Source organism: Dermacentor variabilis, chromosome 1 (genome assembly GCF_050947875.1).
Source record: "Dermacentor variabilis isolate Ectoservices chromosome 1, ASM5094787v1, whole genome shotgun sequence".
In the NCBI taxonomy this organism is placed as follows: Eukaryota; Metazoa; Arthropoda; class Arachnida; order Ixodida; family Ixodidae; genus Dermacentor; species Dermacentor variabilis.
This window is the reverse complement of record NC_134568.1, coordinates 281,287,582-281,310,841: the sequence shown is the minus strand read 5'-3', so window position 1 is coordinate 281,310,841 and position 23,260 is coordinate 281,287,582. Positions and strand designations below refer to the sequence as shown.

Here is a 23,260-nt window from a genome sequence, read left to right as displayed (position 1 = left end):
CTGTGGGCGGCAGCGCGTGAGGGCTTCAATGGTTTGGAAGGGCGGCCTGCCGGTCGTACGACTCGCTTCTTCCCACTGGCTCTCTGTGCGTCGACGACCTTTGCAAACAGTTATTGTCCGTTCAGTCTTTCGTTGTTTCCTTGCGAGAAGATTCGAATCCGTATAGTGTTGCAATGCACTCGTTCGTTGCAGGCACCGCGGATTCATGCGCTGCCGGTCGGTTCCTCTTTTTCTTTTGTTCTGGACCATCTAAATATATGGCTCGTACCCAAAGCGGAGGATTAGCTCAGGAAGAATGCAAATTGTCTGACATAAATTTGGGGGGAGGCGGCTTAAAAAAATAAGAAAATTTAATTCTTACGTGATCCAATGTTGAAAGAACTGTTGATTCCTTACGCTATTCGATTCAATAAAACAGCTGGTACCCGTACCACTTCGCACTGGGGTTTTTAATACGATTCCTATTCTTCAGATTCCTCGTGGAATTTCCGCTATCTATCTGAACAGATATATAACCGTATTTTGCTTACGCCAACTTGAGTCCCTAGGTGAGTTCCACTGGATATGTGTCGCAGTTCAGTGAACCGCTTTGACTCATACTTGTCACTCGGAATGTGCAACTGGGTATGTGGCGCTCTTCAATGAACCTCGTTGACGCCCACTTGGGTATATGTGCCACATGGTATGCGCCCCTGTGGAATGACAACTAAAAATCCTTTAAAATGTCTCCTTTGTTGGGCGGAATCGAACCTGCGTCACACACACACGCACACATACACACACACCGTTGTCTGAATTCATACTCAGACACGCGCCAACTTCGCGGCGGCGACTTTAGGTGGCGCAGCTTGTATAGAAAGACAGACATAGGTAGCGGTAAACGGTAAACAGAGAAGTTTTGAGGAAGTGAACTTAAGGTGAAGGATAAATACACAATACTGCTAGAATTTAAAGCAACTTACCTGCTTAACTCAAGATGAGGGACGCTTCGTGGTGGACATCACGGCACCGCTACTTGGGAAAGCCGGACGAATGCCCCACGGGACACTCAACCAGCGCTCTGGCCTCTCCTGGATTGCCACAGTTTTCTACATTCAAGGCGTCATGCACATTGCACTCTTCACTACTGGCATCTCCTTGATTACTGGTTGTATATTACAGGGTGATGGAAACAATCCACCGCAACATGTGCTTTAAAGCGAAGTTTTCTTTGTCTTTTATTTACATGCAAATTAGCATTTACTTTGCCGTACCACTTAAGCTTCCGAGTACACATAGATATCAACGTGGGCGTTCGATCTGAGTAATTTTCACTCACTCTCTCCGAACAAAGACACTACGATGAGCTACTGCACCACAATTCACATTTATGGCGTTAGGACATTCTCGGATATTAATTTCATCACGACAGTGTTGTAAGTACTTCTTAGGGTACCGTACACAAATTTTACGGCAAACCATACGTGGGTATATCTGGCTCACGCACCACACAATTGGCCCGTGGCTCCACGCAACACGGGGGGGGGGGGGGGGCGTCAATTGAGCCTCGAGTGCTCCAGAAACCTGGCGCTACAAGAGCCATGAAATCAAATTCTGGGGCAAATCCGCATCATCTATTGTTCATGACTGCAGTGTATAGGTCCGCAGTGTTTACGTCAAAGACGGTATACTCTCGAGCTTTATCGCTATTCATATCTCGCCATCAGGAACTAAGAGAAAAGTTCACTGATTCGTCCACCAGAACGCTTTCTGAAGGCACTCTCTTTGTACTTGCAAACCGGGGTGGCGGGTGTCAGCTGTATGGTGCGAGTCTTCCAAAGCTCCTCCAGCCTAGCGGACCTGGACTCCCGAAATTCCAAGCGCATCGTCTTGGACTCGGGCGGCTCTTCAGTGCTGGCGACGGCATCGGTGGAGGAGTCACATGTTGCCACGCTTCTCCTCTTGCGGCTCTCTTTTGTTCCCCCCGCGTAGTGAGGAAAGACATCCTTGACCGCTGATTTCGTCTCGGAAGGCGGCGGCCCCTCGACCTCGTGTTCCGGGTTGATTGCGGAGCCATCGCAAGCGCGTCGTCTGTCATTCGTGACGACGTGACGTCCTCCAATGGCTGGCTTTCTGTCCACGTTAGCCGTTCAAGCAGCGGCTTCGACCATCGTGCTCGAGACCCATTCCCGACGCCCTGTGCGGGCCCCCGCTCCTCAGCGGTTAAGGTGGCGCTTTGCCGCTGCAGCTGCTGCCGACGCCGCGATGACTTGTTGATTCTTCGGCGCTGTGCCGCAGAATGCCTTATGGTGTTCGTGCAATGTTCCGTAATCTCCAAGGGGCGGGAAACCATCGGGACGGCAACGGTTGGTGGTTCGGAAGGGCTGACTGCTGCTCGTGGAACTCGCTTCTTCCCACTGGTTTTCTGTGTGTGTCTTCAACCTTTGTAACGAAGCATTGTCCGATCAGTCTTTCGTTGCTTCCCTGCGTGAAGATCCGAAGCCGCGCGGTGTTGCACGTAGATGTAGATGTAGATACTTGAAGATACTAGCACCTGGGGGATTGGCCAAGACGCGGGTAGGTCAGATTAAAGCACAAGATAAGAAGACAGAATTTTATAAACGGTAAGTTAGAATCGAAAGATGGAGACTGGAGATATTGATTTTATGGAAATGATTAATTAAATCAAAACCGTAAAAATAAAACAAATGAAATTCAATTTCGTTGAAAGAAAACTTAAGGAAGCTGAAAATTTTGAATTTAGAGCTTAAATCTCATTGATCCTAAAATATAATCTTGGATGGCAGAGCTAACCTTCCCGTCACTGTGCGCAAGAGTAGAGGCACCCAAGGTAAATTATAAACAGTGAAATCTAATCCAAGAAGGCGGAGTGGTTCTTCTAAGGTTCTTCTAAGAGAATAGAAAGTTTTTATTGAAACAGACAATTTTGGGGTGGTTAGTTAAGAAGAGACAGACAGGCAGTCAGTTAAAATTATGGCTGGCGATATAGATGGTGGTAATTTGCGTAAAGCTAGGACAGTTGCCAAAAATTACGCCTGAAACAAAGGCGTGAAGTCAGTTAGCCGAATCGAAAAAGACCAATTTAGACGTGTTGATACAATGCCCAAACCTGCCTTTTCTTCACAGAAGGAAGCACCAGTTTGGTCTTCGTATCCAGGTGTGCAAGGTGATCTCCCTTAATACTATTCAGATATTGATAGGAAAGATGGTTAGCATTATTTGGAAAAATATAATCAAATTCAATTTTAGCATCTGGAACCAAGGAATTCAGTAACACCATCGCATAGATGAACGTTTAATGGGTCCAATAGTTTTCGAGCGAAAGAGGTGAGACTGCATTCTTTTTTTTTATTCTACCGTTATCAGGATGCGGCCGCTGCAGGTTGTATTTATGTGGTCGCCTAAAACTTTAGTGGCGCAAGGGCGTCGTCTATAGTGGTGCTACGGAGATGCGTGGCCGCGACAAAATACTAGCAACAGGATGAGGCATGTATATGCTGCAGCCGGAGGTGATTCAACGCATTGTAATAGAATGCCAACATAATCACCCAGTGGGGAGCGTAGGAAACGTCCAACTTCTAGAAGCGATGGGATTCAAATCTGATATGGGACCGTTAACTTTTCTGCGGCTGAGATAAGCGAGAAAAGTTTAGTCTATAAGCGGAAAACAAGAAAACTGGGAAAAGATGGAGCGGAGTTCAGTGCAGGTTCAGGTAAGTAAGTGTAAAACATATTCAGATATGTATTTTATTAGAATAAATAATATAGAAGTATCCAACATACTAGACTGAAAAAAAGAATGTCAGCCGTTATCTGGCGGTTCCCAGTTCAAAGCACCTCAGGTGACGCTTTAGAATCGTGTTTCTTGGTCATCTTTGCGAGTGCCGAAATATTCGTTTTGCAGGACGCTTTCATCGCGTCCACCGCCGACGCGTCTGTTACGTTGGCGCGGCGTCGTCCACTGGTGGGCTTTCTGAAGCCAGTCTTCGAAGTAGTGGCGGCGGGTGCCTGTGTTGCGGCAAACATCTTGCACAGTTGCACCGATTTAGCGGACCTGGACCACTGAACTTCCATGCGCGCCGTATTGGGCATAGGCGGCTCTTCATTGCTGCCGACGTCGTATGTGGACGAGTCGCTTGCCACGCTTCTCCTCTTGCGCTTCTCTCCTCTTCCCGCCGCCTTGTGAGGAATGACCTCTCGCACAGGGGAGATGGTCTTCCTCTTCTTGGAAGGCGGCACCCCGTCTATCTCCTGTTTCGGGGTCACGGCGGAACCGTAGCACGTTCGTCGTCCGTCCATCGTGGCGACAAGCCATTTAAGAGATGTGTGTGCTTTAGAGGTACTGATACTAGATGCTAGGTGTTGCGTTGTGTTTCATTGCTTTGTTACGCAGAAGCGAGGTTCGCTGACTGGCTCTACATTGTCGTTTAAAAGCCCGTGATATATAAGCCGCAGCGTCCGGCAGAATATACCCAGCTGCTCAAGAATGACGTAGACCAAATATAGAAAGCTTAAGAAAATCAACGAAGCCGCTCAGTATCATGCGCTTCTCGATAAAAAGATCCGTCTACATTAGAGGTTCATATGCGCTGACATTGTATCTACAGAATATATGCCGTGATCTGTTGTTTTATTACGCAGAAGTCAAGTGATTTCCTGTACAAATATGAGACTACGAGACCTTGTGCTTACCGTTGCGGCGCCTATGAGGCAATCATACCGGAGGTAACGCAAATGTAATATGCTCCTCACGAAGATTCTCTGTCAAGCTTTGTGTTCCAAGATCATACAGTAAAGTTATAATACAGTGCGACGTCATTACGCCGATAAAAGGGTGAATCGAATCCTTTCACAAGGTTAAAATCACGAGGCGCGAAGGCCCCAGGGGCGAATTCACAATCCTTTTTGTTCGTAGAAGTACTGTGTTCCATTGGCCAGCCGCCTTCGTTAATAAGATTTCCAGCCTCAGGATTGACTGAAATTTTTTCTTATGAGGAATAGGTGGCGTCCAAATCCACGCCCCAGCGACGGCCTCAATGAGATTTCGAAGGCCATGCTTTTGCTGGTTGCGTGCAGCGCAAGCGATTGCAGGAGCTGGAAACGCGTCATAAACGTCAGGTTTTGGACACGACACATTCTAGCGTAAGAGATTCTTGTGAATACGGGCCCAAGGCACGCATATTCACAAAGAATGTTCTTACGCTAGAATTGTTCGTAAGAGAAGGTGTCAGCCAATCATAATATCGGACATGTGATTAGCCAAGGCAGCCGGCCACCTACGAGAGAAAAAAAAAGAAAAGAAAAATCACCGACGATTACGTTACTCTCTAATGCGAAATTTGAACGCAGCTCTATAGATGTTTTCATTTCGCGATATATTGAGGCAAAGAATTTGAGAGAGACATGTAGCTGAGTCGGCAATCGTCGAAAATTTGATCTGCGGGTCAAGCGCGTCGGCTTTTATACATGACTCGTCGAAGGTTCCAATGTAATCACTGGTGCCACGTGGCTTCCTGAAAGTACTACACAATTCGCGTCGCGCATGCAATCGGATTACAAAACAATCGAAAACCATGACAATTGAAACAAGAGCGAACGAGACCAAACCAAGCAAACCAAACAAGCGCGAGCGAGAGCTGACGAGAGCAGACGATGGTACGAAACGAGCGATCCGGCTGAGACTGGATACGAGTACAGATCGAGCTGTCGAGCGCGTCCGCGTGACAACAGTTTCCTGCGTGCACGTCACCGCAGGGACAGCTCTCGTTGGCCTCCACCGTTCACTGCTCGCGTCTTCCATCTCCCGTTGAACTCTTTCATCTTTCGCTGTGCTCGTTGGCTCGGTTACGCCGCTTACGCTCGTCGCAGGAACGGGCGTCTCAGAGCTGCGCTCTAAAAAGCTTTGTGAATTTGGTCTCAGATCTTTGGATATCCTTTAGACGTCTGGCCGATGATTCAGTGCATCGCTCCGACTTTCAGCTCCATTGCGTCGTGATGTCGCACTGTGCGCTCCTATTAACATGCAGCTGCTTTACGCAACATGAACTCAACGAAATGCTGCGTTCCTCTATGTGAGCAGGTTTTGTAACGGTTCATTTCAAACTCAATTTTTATACTTTTATCTTCTCACGCGCGAAGTGGCTGTGTCCGAGTTGCGGCTGAGTCAATACGAAGACCGAGAGAAATTGAAAATGAAATCGATCGTTACAAAATGCAGCCTGCAGTTGCGTAATAATTGGCTGAAAAACAACCCTGTAGACGCACGTAGGTGTTACGAAATTCTGGGCGGATGTGTCTATATTGGATAATTGTAAAAGAGTTGATTGTTGGGCTAGTTGGTCGTCCATAATTGAAGTAGTAACTTAGCGCGATAAAAAAACCCCGAAACAAAGAAAGGTGGACAAGGACAAGCGCTACTCACAACTGTTTAATGGAAGGAAGGATAGTACATATATATCCTCTTGTCACGCATGCGCATACCAAGCAGAAGAGAACAGGTACATGCACATCAAAGGCGGTTGCGCAAGATCGAAGTCCAATTCGGCATCTAGTAATGAGATAGAAGGCCCACTTATACACCTATCTTTATTCTTCTTGATAAAGAAGGCCTCAAGAGCAAGCCTGGAAGAGGCGTTGCTGCTCCTGCCCAGAATAGTTGTCGCAGAAAATCGAGTGTCACAACCGCATGCGCTAACATGAGCCACCAAATGTGCGCCCTTATCCTCCTTTTTCTTTAGTTTTTGCGCATGTTCCCTTAAACAGTCATTGGACAAACCGAGCGTTGCGTGAATGACCGTTTAAGGGAACATGCACAAAAACTAAAGAAAAAGGAGAATAAGGGCGCACATTTGGTGGCTCCTGTTAGCGCGTGCACATGTGGTTGTGACGCTCGATTTTCTGCGACTACTATTCTGGGCAGGAGCAGCAACGCCTCTTCCAGGCTTGCTCTTGAGGCCTTCTTTATCAAGAAGAATAGAGACAGGTGCATAAGTGGGCCTTCTATCTCATTACTAGATGCCGAATTTGACTTCTCGCGCAACCGCCTTTGATGTGCATGTACCTGTTCTCTTCTGCTTGGTATGTGCATGCGTGACAAGAGGATACATATGTACTATCCTTCCTTCCATTAAACAGTTGTGAGTAGTGCTTGTCCTTGTCCACCTTTCTTTGTTTCCATGTTTCTTATCGCGCTAAGTTACTACTTCAATTATGGACAATTGCAAGTTTGAAGTCTTCAGATACATCCTTAACAGTTTGCAGCGCCGGAGTCGCGAAAATCTGCACTACTAATCACACGTACCACACCAACATCCTGACCGTATCATATTACAGTCAATGTGTGTGCATGCCATGTAAAAAAAAAAATTGCAATTACTATTTTTATTTTCTCACATATAAACAAAATATACACGTCGGAAAGCTGGCGAAAACGTTGTCACGCTCCTACCCATTGGGAGTCAGCAGTGGTTACTAACCGTTTTCCGCAGTGTAGCACGGAACCCTTTACGTGGCTCTCGACAGTGCACAACGTTAGTGTGATTACACAAAAGAGATTTCTTTATTTTAAAATATTATGTCTTGCTGCAAGCCTGCACAGCCCGAGAGTTTCTGGCGTCGCGCAGATAAGAACGCCTGCTGAGCGCCAGGCAACCGAGGAGTGGTTCATAAAGCGATACTACTCTCCGCGCGACTGAATATTTAGCTGTACACCATAGCATTTAATTGTGCGCAGGACGACACACTGGTGGATCAGCAAATATCAGGGCCCGCATTCACCAAAAACGCGTGCGCTAGAATTGTTCAGAACAATAAATTCCAGCCAATCCTGACACTGGGCATATTATTAACGAAAACGACTGGCCATGGCAAATAGCAATTACGGAAAAAAAAAAGCTTTGTGCATTCTACTCCCCTCCCTGCACACGCGCACGCACATACACACACGCACACACGCACACACGCACTTTTAAAATACATAAGCAAAATTTGATCATTTTCACATATGCGGTTGCTACAGATGAGCCGTGAAATATGTGCTCTTGTGCATACGCATGCTCTGACGATCATGGATGGCTTAAAGATAGCTTCATATAGAGTTCCGCAATTTGGTCTTCCTATATACACGGATCCCGAGAGCAGGTGCAATGTGTAAACAAATAATTCACCAATGCCTGAAAGGAAGCGGTCACAAAGTTGCTTTTCGGTAGTCACCACTGTAATTTCACAGCAGAATGACCACAGTAGTAAAAATTCTAGGTCATCACACGAACAGTCACAGTGTTTAGAAGGTGGACAAGGTGAGGCAAGTACACCTCTTTGCTAGCACACTAGTCAATAGTTGAGTGTAATGCAGCAATTTTATCGCTACAAAAACCCAACTCTCTCTTAATCTTTCGCTGTAGTTCTGACCCCTGCCCAGGCACCAAATCGTCCGAGAAGCATGAGGAAAGCTGAGGAGGCCAGACCTTCAGTTTGCGGAGCGCGGCAGTAAAGACAGCGATCATTGCACTCTTTGATAAGATCATCTGATACAGAGGGCCGGACAATGTATAGCGCTAAAGGAAGGAATCTAAACGCAGCTGCGCTTTCGCCGCCCTCTACGCTGACGTATTCGTCGATATAGGCTTGCAGGTTGTTCTGGTAAACTGCGCATAAGTGCTCCATGCATCACAGACAGGACCTCTGCAGAAGGAACATAGAGCTTGAAGTGTAGCCGAGGAATGCCGAAGTCAGCAGATTGCACAGTATGTGTTATGGGAAAGCACTAATTTTTTTAGCAGGAATGGCTCGGGCTGCTTGCGGCAATACCAGCGTAGAGCCGGTCTCAGCCGTTCTGAAATTAAGCCGAAAAGCTTCGAAAACCGATGGCGACATGGCGGCCCCTCCTCATAAGGATTTATTTATTTATTTTGTTTATTAAATACTGCGGACAAGAAGTCCAAGCAGGGTGAGCAGAATGCACAAGATTACTTGCACAGAAGAGCAGGATGAAACAAATTTGTAACACGTTTTTCGCACAAGTTTCTTGGTCCCGGGTGGATACCTTATAGGTTTTCGTGCAGGGAATGGTGACCCCGCCAACACGAGGGCGACACTCAATCTCACTCCTGAATCATCCGTCTTTCATCTGTCCACCTGGATATACTCGCACCGAAGCGGGGCAGCACTCATGTATTGCCTTTGGCATACGTGGCACCCATTGGAATGGGAACCTCGAAAGCATTCATGAAAGCCACTCATCCATGACCGGAATGGCTGACACCGCTGCCTGCGAAAATAGTTGCGAAGAGACCATTGATTCATCATTTGTGCTACTCGCCAAATTTGATGCACAGATACGATCGCTCTCCAACGCATTAGGACGACACACGACCAACCACTGTCCAAGTGGGCCCTGGATCACAAACATCGCTGTTTGTTGGCTCTCAAGGCTTCCAAGGCGCTAGCTATACGTTTCATAATACTGGCTAGTCTGCGTAAGGGGCCTCTGACTATGCGACGTAGTACCTTGCGCATTGACTTGTGCACAAAGTCTTCCTCCTCTGTCTCATGTCATTATTAACGCCTGCTCCTCTCTCCAACTTTTTGGGGTCAGCTGGACGCTCTTACGATGCGAGAACGAGATACCAGTGGTATGCCTGTTTGAGTTCTAAACTATCGCTAGGTGATGTCACAAATTTAGACAGCGCATGTCTGTGGCTAGGCTGTTACTTATATGGATAATGAAGGACTACTTGGTATTCGAAATTAAGCGGCGACCTAATCTTGCAAATTTTTGGAACGTTCCTTGCACAAAGACTGTCCAATGACGCGAAAATATCTTTAAATTTGTGCTGTCAGTCGCGTCTCGCTGCAGTCGTGGGTGCGGCGGTAGGGACACAAAATCAAAAAGTGAATTCGGTCTTTAACCTCTTCAGTAGCCTTAGACGCTTTCCCGTTAAAGAAAAAAAAAACAGCTTTGAAAGGATGCTCCGCCAGTCTGAACTAACTTAACGCTTCTTTTTAGTGTCCCTCAAAGGCTGTGTTGCAGGCGAATCCTCCCGAAATGTGACGCAGCTGAGAACAGCGAGCTGGCAGCCCGTTAGCAGTCTATCATCAGTTAGAGCATCTACCAGAAAAAGCCATTGTCACGTCATCCTGTTCGCAGCGCAGCCGGCTTCTCTTTCCCCTCGTGGTAGGTCTCAACCAAAGTGTTCCCTAGGTTTGTTCATATGCTAGCTATGTGACACGCGCAGATGCGAAGGGTGAATAAAGAAATAAGAAAAACATGTGAGCGGGGAAAGGAGCGAGGGGAGGAGCGTTAACGGAACCTGTGCGGTAGCAGGAAGGAGCGGCACCTCTGGTTGCACTTCTGTCGAGACTCTGTCCAGAGTTTGTCGGGAATGGGAGAACGGTGACATGACAATGGCATTTCGCATACGTCTGGGCGAGTCTGTTTAGTTCACACCGAAAGGACGGGCAAGACTGCCGGCGAGAGGTCAGCCGTGCTGAGTACGGCCCGCACTACTGGCTCGTCCGTTCAGAAGGTACAGTAATATTTCGCCAAATTTTAACACGTTCCATGGGGCGCCAATGCGGCTTCAGATGTAAACGGAGAGAGCCCGCGCGGCTGCTTCAGGACGCGTGGCTTTGCGAAGCAACTGAAGGGGCGTCGGTGCTTTGAGTGTTAGTCGCAAGAGGTGCCAAGCGTCGGAATTGTACAGCTTTTGTCGTTCACCACAACGACAGCCTAATGGGACAGCTGATACGGAATCGAGGTAAAATATATTGCTTCACGTATATATATATATATATATATATATATATATATATATAAACGAGAAGAAAGGGAGTTAACCGAGGGGCCCGATTTTTATTAGTCATATCATGAGAAGCCAACAACACTGACACCAAGGACAACATAGGGGAAATCACTTGTGCTTAATAAATGAAAATAAAGGAACGACAAATCAATGGAAATTAAAGTGGATGAAAGAACAACTTGCCGCAGGTGGGAACCGAACCCACAACCTTAGCATTTGGCGTGCGATGCCCTACCAATTGAGCTACCGCGCCGGCGTTTCCCCATCCACTTTAATTTCCATTCATTTGTCGTTTCTTTATTTTCATTTATTAAGCACAAGTAATTTCCCCTATGTTTTCCTTGGTGTTAGTGTTGTTGGCTTCTCATGATATGACTATATATATATATATATATTGACGCAACTATATTTGGCAGAACCATTATTCAGCGGGTATGCGCCAGTGGGGACGACGCTGAAGTAGCGCGTGTTTTTAGGTGAAGCGGGGGAAAACGAAGAAGACGTTGTTGTTGTTCCCTTGGACGACTGATACAGTGCGTTTCTTGGCGGTGCTGCTACGCATACTCGTCGATCCCACGTCGTTACACTGGTGGAGGTGCTGGGTATTCTTCATGCTTGGCACCCCTTCGCGGAGCCGACGATCGAGCCCGGAATCACCATCGCGCATCGAAACACCGGTCCACCGCTTCAGTCGTCGCCTGCTAGGCTTAGCGCCCGAGTCCAGTCCGCTGCAAGAAACTTCGAGAAATCGTTTGCCTCCTACAAATAACATGGCCACCGCAGCTCCATCGCAAGTAACGCTACAGAATCCTATGGTCCCGGAGAGCTTTCATGGTGATGCCTTTGAAGACGTCCAAGATTGGCTAGACCAGTTCGAGCGCGTCGCCCAGTATAACCATAAGACCAGCTCGGCGGACAAACTCTCGAGTGTCTATTTCTATTTGAAGGACAATGCTCGTACGTGGTACGTAAACCGGGAGAGGAGCTTTGCCACGTGGGACGACTTCCGCGCACAGCTGCTGGATACCTTTTCAAGCATCGACAGGAGGGAAAACGCGCAGCGTCTCCTTGAAATCCGCGTTCAAAAGCCCAATGAGAGTGTTGCTATGTTCTCAGAAGACATGGCCCGTCTTTTCCGTAGGGCAGACCCAGACATGCCAGAGGAAAGAAAGCTGCGATATCTCCTGCGAGGAGTGAAGGAGCAACTGTTTGCCGGCCTTGTGAGAAATCCACCGACAACAGTGGCACAGTTCACAAAAGAGGCTACAGCCATTGAACGGGCCCTGCATCAACGATACCGCCAGCATGACATGGGCAACTCGACGGCGAACACTTCCGTACTGGCTGCGAGTAACGACATGTCTCTGCGTGAAGTTGTCCGCGAAGTGGTGCGAGAAGAGCTTCGGCAGCTCGGCTTTGTGGTTGCGCCTACGGAACCGACGCCAGCGTTATCTTTTGTTGCTGATGTCGTCCGGGAGGAAGTCCGGCAAGCTTTTTCAGCGCCAGACTGTGGCAACGTTCCGCGGCGCCTCACTTATGCGGAAGCTGTCCGCCGTCCACTCAACGCAACTTCAACGCCGTTGACACCCATAACTACAACACCACCTACGCCACAAATAGAGCCGACATCGTCACCCTCGTCGACTCTACCGACCCCGCCGATCATGCCAGCACAAACAACGCCGTATTTTCGACATGCGCACGCCACCCCTTGGCTCCATGGAGAGTTACCGCCGAACTACCAGCGCCGGAAAACCGATTTGTGGCGCACCGTCGACCGTCGACCAGTGTGCTACCATTGTGGTGAAGCTGGACACGTCTATAGAGTTTGCCGCAAATGGAACAACTATCGCGCCGCTCAACAACCAAGCTTTCCTGCCAACTATGCTTATTCTCCGTACGACGGTCGACGCGCTTACAACGACGCTCCTGTGAACAGTCAGCCACCAAATACGACGACGTCCCGACCACGTTCTCCTTCTCCATCTCCGGCGCGCTACAATTCGCCGACTCGTCGCAGCTTTGCCGACGTCACTAGGGGCAGATCGCCTAGCCCTCGACGGGGAAACTAGCCGCAGCGACCTCCGGGGGTGAGGTTGCCAATACTCTAACTGCTCCACATCCCCCGTTATCGACGAACGACGACGTGAAGACTACATTGACGAAAAAGACGCCCAGCACAACGACGAATACGACGAATAGAAGTACGAAAGACATAACTGACATCGTCAGCGCCGAGCTCATCGTTTGCATTGACGGTCACGAAATAGCCGCTCTGGTTGACACTGGCTCCCATTTTTCAATCCTTAACTTACAGGTCGCTGACAAACTGAGGAAGGTGAAGACACCATGGCACGGGCCCAACATAAGAACCGCCGGAGGTCAGTTGATGACACCTGTCGGGAAATGCACGGCCCGACTCTTAATCGCCGGTTCAACCTTCGTCGTCACCCTCGTCATCCTTACTGAGTGTTGTAAAGAACTTATACTGGGCATGGATTTTCTACGGGAGTACGGCGCCGTGATTAACATCCGTGACAGAAGCGTCACTTTTGCCACGAGTTCGGATAATGTCACCCATGAGAAGCCACAACAACCTCGCTTACGTATTGCCGCGGACGACGTCATACTTTTGCCGCGGAGTTGCTCCCTCGTACAGGTGCGCTGTGACAGCCTGCAAAGTGGGACTGGAGTAGCTGAACACATCAGTGCGCTAGCACTGAATTGCGGTGTGTCCATTGCCAGAGCACTTATCAATGTAATCGACGGAAGCGCCGAACTCTTGCTGACAAATTTTAGTAGGGAGCGCCGACACATCGTTAGAGGCACTGCTGTCGCCTATTTCGATGAAGTGACAGAAATACAAGACTGCCACTTAGCGCAGGAGTCGGCCTCTACAATCCACACAGCTGCACCTATTGTAGACGTTAATCCGACGTTAACGGCCGTTGAGCGGAATCGTCTGCTTGAGCTCATCAAGCAGTACCGGGGCTGTTTCTCCTCTGCGTCACGAGTTGGTCATACGCCCCTTACGAAACACCGCATCATTACTGATGTCGACGCCAGACCCATCCGACAAAACCCTTATCGTGTGGCCCCAAAGGAACGCGAAGCGATACAAAAACAAGTGAAGACGATGCTAGAAGATGGCGTTATTCGACCATCTAATAGTCCGTGGGCATCACCTGTAGTTTTAGTGAAGAAGAAGGACGGTAGCCTGCGCTTCTGCGTTGACTATCGGAAGCTCAATCAGGTCACAAAGAAGGACGTTTATCCGCTGCCGCGTATTGATGATTCCTTGGATAGGTTGCGAAACTCGTGCTACTTTTCCTCAATGGACTTGAAAAGCGGTTATTGGCAGATCGAAGTGGATGAGAGAGACCGTGAGAAAACAGCCTTTGTGACGCCTGACGGACTTTATGAATTTCAGGTACTTCCTTTCGGTTTGTGTTCGGCGCCAGCAACATTTCAGCGTCTAATGGACACTGTGCTCTCCGGACTCAAATGGCAAACATGCCTGGTGTACTTGGATGACGTGATTGTCTTTTCCGCAACGTTCGACGAACACTTACGAAGGCTGAAAACTGTTTTTGAAGCGATACGCTCTGCCGGTCTTACTTTGAAGCCTGAGAAGTGCCATTTTGGTTTTCATGAGCTCCAGTTCCTCGGTCACGTCGTCAGTAGCCAAGGAGTCCGACCTGATCCGGATAAAATTGCCGCCGTCGCTAATTTCCCGATTCCATCAGACAAAAAAGCCGTGCGACGTTTTCTGGGACTCTGTGCATATTACCGGCGATTTATTGCTAATTTCTCGCGTATCGCATGGCCGTTAACACAGCTCACCCGAGACGATATGCCTTTTACTTGGGGCGAAGACCAGCAGCGGGCATTCCACGAGCTCCGGCAACGCATGCAATCGCCTCCCGTATTAGCACACTTCGATGAGGAAGCCCCGACGATATTGCATACAGACGCTAGTAATGTCGGTCTAGGGGCGGTGCTAGTACAATGGCAGGGCGACAGCGAAAAGGTGATTGCTTACGCCAGTAGGACACTATCCCGAGCCGAAGCTAACTACTCCACCACTGAAAAAGAATGCCTCGCAATGGTATGGGCAGTTCTGAAATTTCGTCCGTATTTGTATGGTCGGTCTTTCACCGTCGTTAGTGACCACCATTCCCTCTGCTGGCTCATTAATTTGAAAGATCCTTCCGGCCGGCTCGCACGCTGGAGTCTTCGACTCCAAGAGTTCGACTTTGTTGTTACATACAAGTCGGGAAAACGGCACGCAGACGCCGACTGCCTTTCTCGGTCTCCTGTTGAGCCGGCAGCACAAGACGATGATGACACCGTTTTTCTGGGACTCGTGGATACTGCCGATCTTTCACGCCAGCAACGGGATGACATTGAATTGCTGCCGCTTATTGATTACCTCGAAGGACGAACCAACCGCGTGCCGAGGCTCTTTGCAAGAGGGGTGGCATCATACTGCTTGCGTCGCAACGTCCTCTACAAGAAGAACTTCTCGCCTAGCGGCAGCAACTACTTACTTGTTGTTCCATCACCGCTTCGACGTGAAATCTTAAACGCCTGCCACAACGAGCCGACTGCTGGGCACTTGGGCTACACTCGCACATTGGCACGGATTCGGCAGAAGTACTACTGGCCGAGACTTACTGCGGTCGTTAAACGCTACGTTCAGACATGTCTGGATTGCCAACGTCGTAAACCGCCATCCGTCAAACCAGCCGGCTTACTGCACCCTGTTGACGTACCGGCCACACCATTTGCACAAGTAGGCATGGACTTTCTGGGCCCCTTCCCAACGTCTACTACTGGTAATAGGTGGATAATCGTTGCCACGGATTATCTCACTAGATATGCCGAGACAAGTGCCCTGCAAAGGGCAACAGCAGATGAAGCGGCACGATTTTTTCTGGAATCCATCGTTTTAAGGCATGGCGCTCCCGCAGTAGTCGTCACGGACAGAGGTACTGCGTTCATGGCCCAGTTTTTAGATATCGTTCTACGTCTAAGTGGTACCGCCCACCGAAAGACAACAGCGTATCACCCTCAAACAAACGGACTGACAGAACGACTCAATAGGACATTGGCTGATATGATAAGCATGTACGTAGATGTAGAGCATAGGAACTGGGACGAGGTTTTACCTTATGTCACCTTCGCGTACAATACGGCTCGTCAAGAGACCACTCGCAAGACGCCCTTCAGTCTCGTATACGGCCGTGAGGTTACAACAACATTAGATGCAATGCTCCCTCATGAATTTGACGACAACGAAACGGGTGCTGAAGAGATAACACACCGAGCAGAGGCAGCTAGGCAGCTTGCGCGTCTGCGAATCCACGAACAGCAGGACATTGACGCCAGACGCTACAATCTTCGGCACAAAGCCGTAACATACAACATCGGCGACAAAGTGTGGGTCTGGACACCTATTCGACAGCGTGGGCTCTCTGAAAAGCTCCTACGTAAATACTTCGGGCCCTACATAGTTCTCCGACGCATCAGTGACGTCAACTACGAAGTCGTTCCTGACAGCTCGCACTGTTCAAAGCGCCGACGGCATTTACCCGAGGTCGTTCACGTGCTGCGTATGAAGCCGTACTATGAGGACTGCCAAGACTGCGCAGTTCTTTACCGCTGCCTTCCAAGCCTCTATCATCGGGACGATGATCTTTTCTAAAGGGGGAGCAAATGACGCAACTATATTTGGCAGAACCATTATTCAGCGGGTATGCGCCAGTGGGGACGACGCTGAAGTAGCGCGTGTTTTTAGGTGAAGCGGGGGAAAACGAAGAAGACGTTGTTGTTGTTCCCTTGGACGACTGATACAGTGCGTTTCTTGGCGGTGCTGCTACGCATACTCGTCGATCCCACGTCGTTACAATATATATATATATATATGTGTGTGTGTGTGTGTGTGTGTGTGTGTGTGTGTGTGTGTGTGTGTGTGTGTGTGTGTGTGTGTGTGTGTGTGTGTGTGTGTGTGTGTGTGTGTGTGTGTGTGTGTGTGTGTGTGTGTGTGTGTGTGTGTGTGTGTGTGTGTGCATGCTGGCTTTTCAGCAATTTCGGCTTTAAAATATTCTATATATGTCAACGAGTGAGGCACAACGTCCGCCTTTTGGCAGCCACCCGTGCGTGTACGACTGAATATAAGCGCCACACATACTTCTTAGCGAATAATAACCCATTATAGGAGCCGGTGTCATTTCGGAGTATTCCCGTGCGCATCTTTTCCCAACGGGCAAATTGAAATAGACCGAGAACAATTTTTAAGAGATCGACGTATAGCCTCTTTTATGAAGTTCTTTTTTTTAACGTATTAGAAATTAACATATCTTTAAACTGTTTTCCACAGAACCAGCGGGAAAATACGTGCCCCATGTTGACGAAGCTTTCGTACTCGCGAGAGCTTCTCATAAGAGCTATAGTGTCATCCAATTTCGACATGGTAGTATCGATGTAGGCGGCCTGTTTATGAGAACTTCTTATGAAAGAAAGGCTTCGCATATTCGACTCATGTTTACTAACAGCGTATGTCAACCGTAGCTCCGGGTCCTCCATGCTTTCGTCGAACGCGTTATAGCGCTCGTGGCAAGCTCTTCAAACTGCTGAGCGTACTGTGGCCGACTAATGGGCGCAATTGACTTGACTGCATGCGTTTTCCATCGCCTGCATCACAGGTGGTTTCGCTCAAGTAGTTGAGACTCGAAAGCAGTTCAAACGCAATTCAATACAAGCCCCATGTCACGTAAACATAGAAACGCATGCGCATTGGGCATGCGCCGTATAAAGCGAAGCAAGAATTCGACCGTCCTTGCCAACGGATTCATTCGTTTCTTTCGCATATGGCACCTCCTGCTCCGTGAGAGCATGTATTCTCCACGTGGCGCTTAATTCCAGCTAGCTCCCATTCCCCTGCTCGGCAGCCGTATCTTATTACGTTCCATTTCATCCTCCGGTGTTTTTGTCCTTCGTAATTGGCTCGCATGCCGGCGCGCGCCGCTGTTATATAGCCAGGACTGGCGGCTATGCAGCGCGACGAATGGTAAGACGCATGGAGATCTATAGTTACAAAACACGCCCCTGGTGTGTATGTGCATGTGTGCGTGTGTGTGTGTGTCTCGTACTTCGCTGTTAAAGCTGGATTCACATGATCGGCCAAATTGCTGACTCCCTCTGCGGCAGAGGCGTGACGTGGCTCAGCGCCACCGAATCGCAGTGCGCACCAGGGCGCAAAACCTACAGCTGATCGCGATGCGATTTGCTGCAGCTCAGCCACGTCGCGGTCTTCTGCGGATTCAACCAAGCAACGTGGTCAGAATTAAGCGCACCATGAAGGCGAAGCGTTCCTGATGATAGCTTTATACAGCTTCCTTTCTTTGTTTTCCTATTCTGAACCAATAACTGCCGCTTATTTAGTATTTTAACAGGGAATCCAATCTGAGTTCATACACCGTCGAAAAAAGAACAGCTATAAATCAACTACCGGCTTTAGCAAAAAGAAAAAGTAACAATATCCGAAGTCGCAGCCATGTAATATGAACAGATTTGTGAATCCGGGCCCATGGATCCCCATAATTTGAACTTATACGTAAGGGCGTTCCACGATCATAAATAACGAGCTACGCTTGCACAAGAGATGTGTTGATCCGGCAACTCTTCGGCTAAGTTCGAAGGTGCCCAGCACTAGACAAGGACATACTATATAGAAAAGAAATGTTACAGAAATAATTGACAATTCATTATTGTGAGTCGGAATTTACGTACTTAAATTTACATACAACATATTAAGAGATAAAAAGGTTCATGTGTGTCCAGCAGTGCGGGCCGCATAACGAAGTGCAAGCGCGTACTTGTACAGGCTCCAGATGTCCACAGACCATTCCTCACGTGCGCTAATGCGGTCTCCCGAGTGACTGACCTTACGATAGATATTTGAAAAAAAACTTCTCAGCGTTAGAGAGAAGAGCTATGATACACCGGTGAGAATGGTGTTACTATCCGAACCACCCCATCGCGGTTGCCAATCTAACATGCGTTTTTGGCTATTCCCTCCTGCCCACTAAAGCGAGAGAAGTAATCGCAAAATGTAAAAAAAAGTATGACAACCATTCCAGTCTGTGAAGATGGAATGGCAGTGAAAGCTGACGGCAGTCAAAGCTCTCAAACGAAAAGCAAAGTGCTTTCGCTGCCATTCCATCTTCACAGAGTGGAATGGTTGTCATTTTTCGCGTTGCGAGTCTGGCGTCGTTCGTTTGGAGGTGCCCGGGATCGCGAATGTCGTTTTCGTTCAGCATCGCAGGAACGTTCTTCGTCGGTGGTCGTTTCGCGCCGGCGCCGTTTACATTCTCGTTGCTGTTTTCTCCGGCGCTCCTCGTACACATGCATGTTGTTCTTCGGGTGTGCGAACTATACGTGTCTGCCCCATCGCTAACGCAGCTGTTTTTAGCGCCGATACCTCTCCTGCTCATATACTGCGATAACCTTGACGTCACGCTATTTTTCACGGCGAGCGTTCAAATCTGTTCAGCATTTCGACATATGCGTGCGCCGCCGCACTGCACCCTTATGGGTTTGTTAGAATTCGCTAAGTCCGTTTCTATTGCCGGACGCCGAAAAAACTACGGAAGGTTAGTCATATACAGCTTTCGCTGTAGAAGAGAAGCAATCGACAGAAACATACATACATACATACATACATACATACATACATACATACATACATACATACATACATACATACATACATACATACATACATACATACATACATACATACATACATACATACATACATACATACATACATACATACATACATACATACATACATACATACATACATACATACATACATACATACATACATACACTATTCAGAAGTGAAATATTTAGAGGTGGGAGAGTATAAGCTTTTTCGAATACAAATCGAATACGAACAGTAAGTACAGAGTATACTAGAAGCAAATATCGATTAGTGAAACGCAGACGCATATATCTACAGCAGAAATATATATTTCGGTATAGTTTGGTACCACGCTGTACTGAATTGTGAAAAAAAATGACAGCTAACAATGACGGACATATGATCAGTTTTAGGCAAGATTGTTAATTGTAATTAAAGAAAACTGTACGAATAGCCTCTCAACATATTCATAAGCTGGTTGCAAACAAGCTTTCCAAGAATCAATGGCTGCTGTATTACTAACTTTCCAAAAACGTTAATGCTTGCCTATAGATCAGAAGTTCTGGAGAGAAAAAGAAAGGGGGGGGGGGCGTTCCGAAAGGCATGTGTGCCGCAAACACATGTAAACGGGCCTGTCACAAGGAAAAACATCGCTGCAGTTCTAAGGTAAAAGATAAAACTGCTGCATAACTAAATTTCCAAGAACATTAGACCACAGACTAGATATAAAAATCGCAGTTGCCATGTAGGCTTCCACCCCAAAGCCGAAAACAAAGCTTACAATACCCATCTTGTTTCGGCATTGCTTCGAAAAAAATTGTTGCTGCTTCACTTATGATAATTTGCGATATTTTATTTAGCGTATAGAAAACAATAGCAAGACTTTACCAACAGATTGTTGCGAAATATTTAGTTAGTTTCAAGCATTCTAAAATGCCAAGTATACTTGGCATTTTAGAGTGCTTGAAATAACAATGCGAGTAGTCAATGTGCAATATTCGATTTGCATTCGAAACTTCGAGTATATTCGCCCCGTTCTTGAAATATTGAGTTTTCACCTCCGGGGTACCCAGTGAGATCTAGTGCAGGTGTTCGAATTGACGCTTGCGTCCGAGTATCAGTAGTCAAGTATATGTTCGCGTTCAAAGCTTCTAACTTTACTGAAAGATAAGCGCTGATTCGCAATAACGACAGCACAGAAGAATATCGATAACCACCCACGTGTACTCAGAGTAAGTGTATAAATAGGTTAACACTGCTTTGTAACGCTGTAACTGCGCGAAGTAACACACGTACAATAGACGACGGTCATAGAAGAATTCCCAGCAGCAAAGTACTCAGGAGCCGAATGCACAAAGCTTTTCGCTCTGATGAGGTGCTTGCCTTGAGTCAGGTACATTCACTAATTATATTACCAACATTTCCATTGCCTGGTGCTTGCTCTTGCGAACAGTTCGAGCGTGACACATTTTGTAGCGAATACGGGCCCAGGTTACTTCCCTCGCTGTGCACCTTTTCTTTTTCTCCTTTCCTTTTTGTGTTACAACATAAAGCAATACCTACAGTTTACCAACTGCTATATAGTTTACGAACATCGATTACTAAGAATAAACGTTGCGCGTCCCATAATTTACCAACTCCTTCGTTTCCTGGGTATGCTTTGGCCTATGCACACAGAGGATAATATACTTAATGTGTATGAAATGAAATTATGGGGCTTTACCTGCCAAAACCACTTTCTGATTATGAGGCACGCCGTAGTGGAGGACTCCGGAAATTTCGACCTCCTGGGGTTCTTTAACGTGCACCTAAATCTAAGTACACGGGCGTTTTCGCATTTCGCCCCCATCGAGATGCGGCCGCCGTGGCCGGGATTCGATCCCGCGACCTCGTGCTCAGCAGCCCAACACCATAGCCACTGAGAAACCACGGCGGGTACTTAATGTGTATGTAATGGTCACATAGTGCGACAGATATTCGCATGTAATGTGGCATACCGTCGCGGACAACGCTTCGGAGTCGCAGGGAAACAGGAAAGACGTGGGAGCACATGAGGCGAGGAGAGTTGAAGAACTGCTCACGCCCTATATGTTTAATTCATTACATTGTGTGAGGCGTCGCGCGGGATGCGTTCTGCAGCAACAGTATTTTTTTTCTTTTATTTTTTCTAAGCTCGTATGCCATCCATGAATGGAGAGGGAGGAGATTGAGGAACACTTTGCTGTGCCCACTTCGGCCTTAGTTCAACGTTCCTGCGTGCACGTTAGGGCGTCGGGTTTCGGCATACAGCAGCCACACCTTCTTTCTTTCTTTCTTTCTTTCTTTCTTTCTTTCTTTCTTTCTTTCTTTCTTTCTTTCTTTCTTTCTTTCTTTATTTATTTATTTATTTATTTTGCTGCGATGCCGCCCTTTAGCCCTTAATTATGTTTATTTCCCTTTACAGATACATATCGAGCTAATCAGCTTAATCACGGTCCCAAGCTCGCATTTTTACGCGCTTTTCGGGCTGTCAGTGTTCTCTCGTTCTCTCGTACTTTCTTGTTGGCTCGAGAACGAACCGGTTGCGATAATCGCGACTACAAGATGCATGAGACAAGCGAGTCGGCTAGGCTTTACCACGAAATAACCATTGACGTTGTTGAACACTAACCGTTAACCCTTTCTTATAGTAACCTTCAGCCACGTTAAAGTAAATCTGGATAACAGTGAAGTCAAGCTGCGTTACAGTCACAGGTGGAATTTATTAAAGACAGGTCATCTGAACTATGTGGACCGCTTACTATCTCGAGTGGGTCAACTTGTCCATAATATGTGTTTTAATAACACAACAACTGCACCTCATAACTAAAAAATCTAAATCTGTGCATGTATAGGAGACGTCGGCATCATGAGTGGCAGCTATACACATTTTCGTTTAAATAGATACAAGAGATAGAAAGCGTAGGCCAGCTCTAAAAACACAAAAGTAAAAAGAAAAGGATAATTATTATTGTCAAACAGGCCGAACAAGAGTTTCGTTTAAATTGTGGTAGTCAATGCAAACCAACGTGAGCGTATGCATAAGGAGAGAAACAAAAACGTTCATTTGGGTTGGGTCATCAAATACTTTTTATTATTTTGCCTACCGTCTTACCTATCTAACTTTTGAACAGACAAAAAAAAATGTCCCGAATCATAATTCTGAACTATTATTGGGAATTGCTCAGCCCCAGCGGCACTTGTTAAATGCGCTAGGGTTTGTCCTATTAAAGCTAGCATTATGTGTGTTCTGATGAGCACGGAATCACGAGTTCCAGTCCCGGTCAATGCAGCAGCATTCCGATGGGAGCAAAATGCAAAAAACGCTCGTGTACCAATTTTCGGGCGTGCATTAACAAGAACTGATGTGGTCAAAATTAACCTGGAACTTTTCCCTTCGGCACACGCACATACACGCACGCACGCACGCATGCACGCCCGTACACGTACACACGGTTTGATAACGATTCACCAGTTTCCGAGTTACTACTCACCCACATATGCCTTCAATTCAAATTTTTTGACACATGCGAGCAGCTCAGCTCCTTTGAAATGTTCTTTCAGTGTTGCGGCACCGTACCGCGTCCGTAAATCACTGTATTTGCCGAGTTGACCGTGCTCATAGACCGCAATGATTTAGGGGTCACGCCAATGAAGATATCGTCCACAACGACATCCGCAAAAAGACAGCAAGGAACCCGCCACGGCAGCTCAGTGGCTGCAACAT

The 23,260-nt window shown here is 47.4% G+C and overlaps 1 protein-coding gene and 1 non-coding gene across 3 annotated transcripts in view; one reads left to right on the top strand and one right to left on the bottom strand.

The window, feature by feature from the left end:
• Nucleotides 1-10,351: 10,351 nt before the first annotated feature.
• LOC142565915 (uncharacterized) overlaps nt 10,352-23,260 on the top strand; it is a 57,451-nt gene continuing 44,542 nt past the window's right edge. For both annotated transcript variants that reach the window (XM_075676543.1, XM_075676535.1), the window contains exon 1: nt 10,352-10,526. The gene's annotated coding sequence lies outside the window, so the exon portion shown is untranslated. The remainder of the gene's footprint in view (nt 10,527-23,260) is intronic.
• Nucleotides 10,983-11,055, bottom strand: TRNAW-CCA (transfer RNA tryptophan (anticodon CCA)). Its single transcript has one exon. It is a non-coding gene; the product is annotated as a tRNA-Trp (tRNA).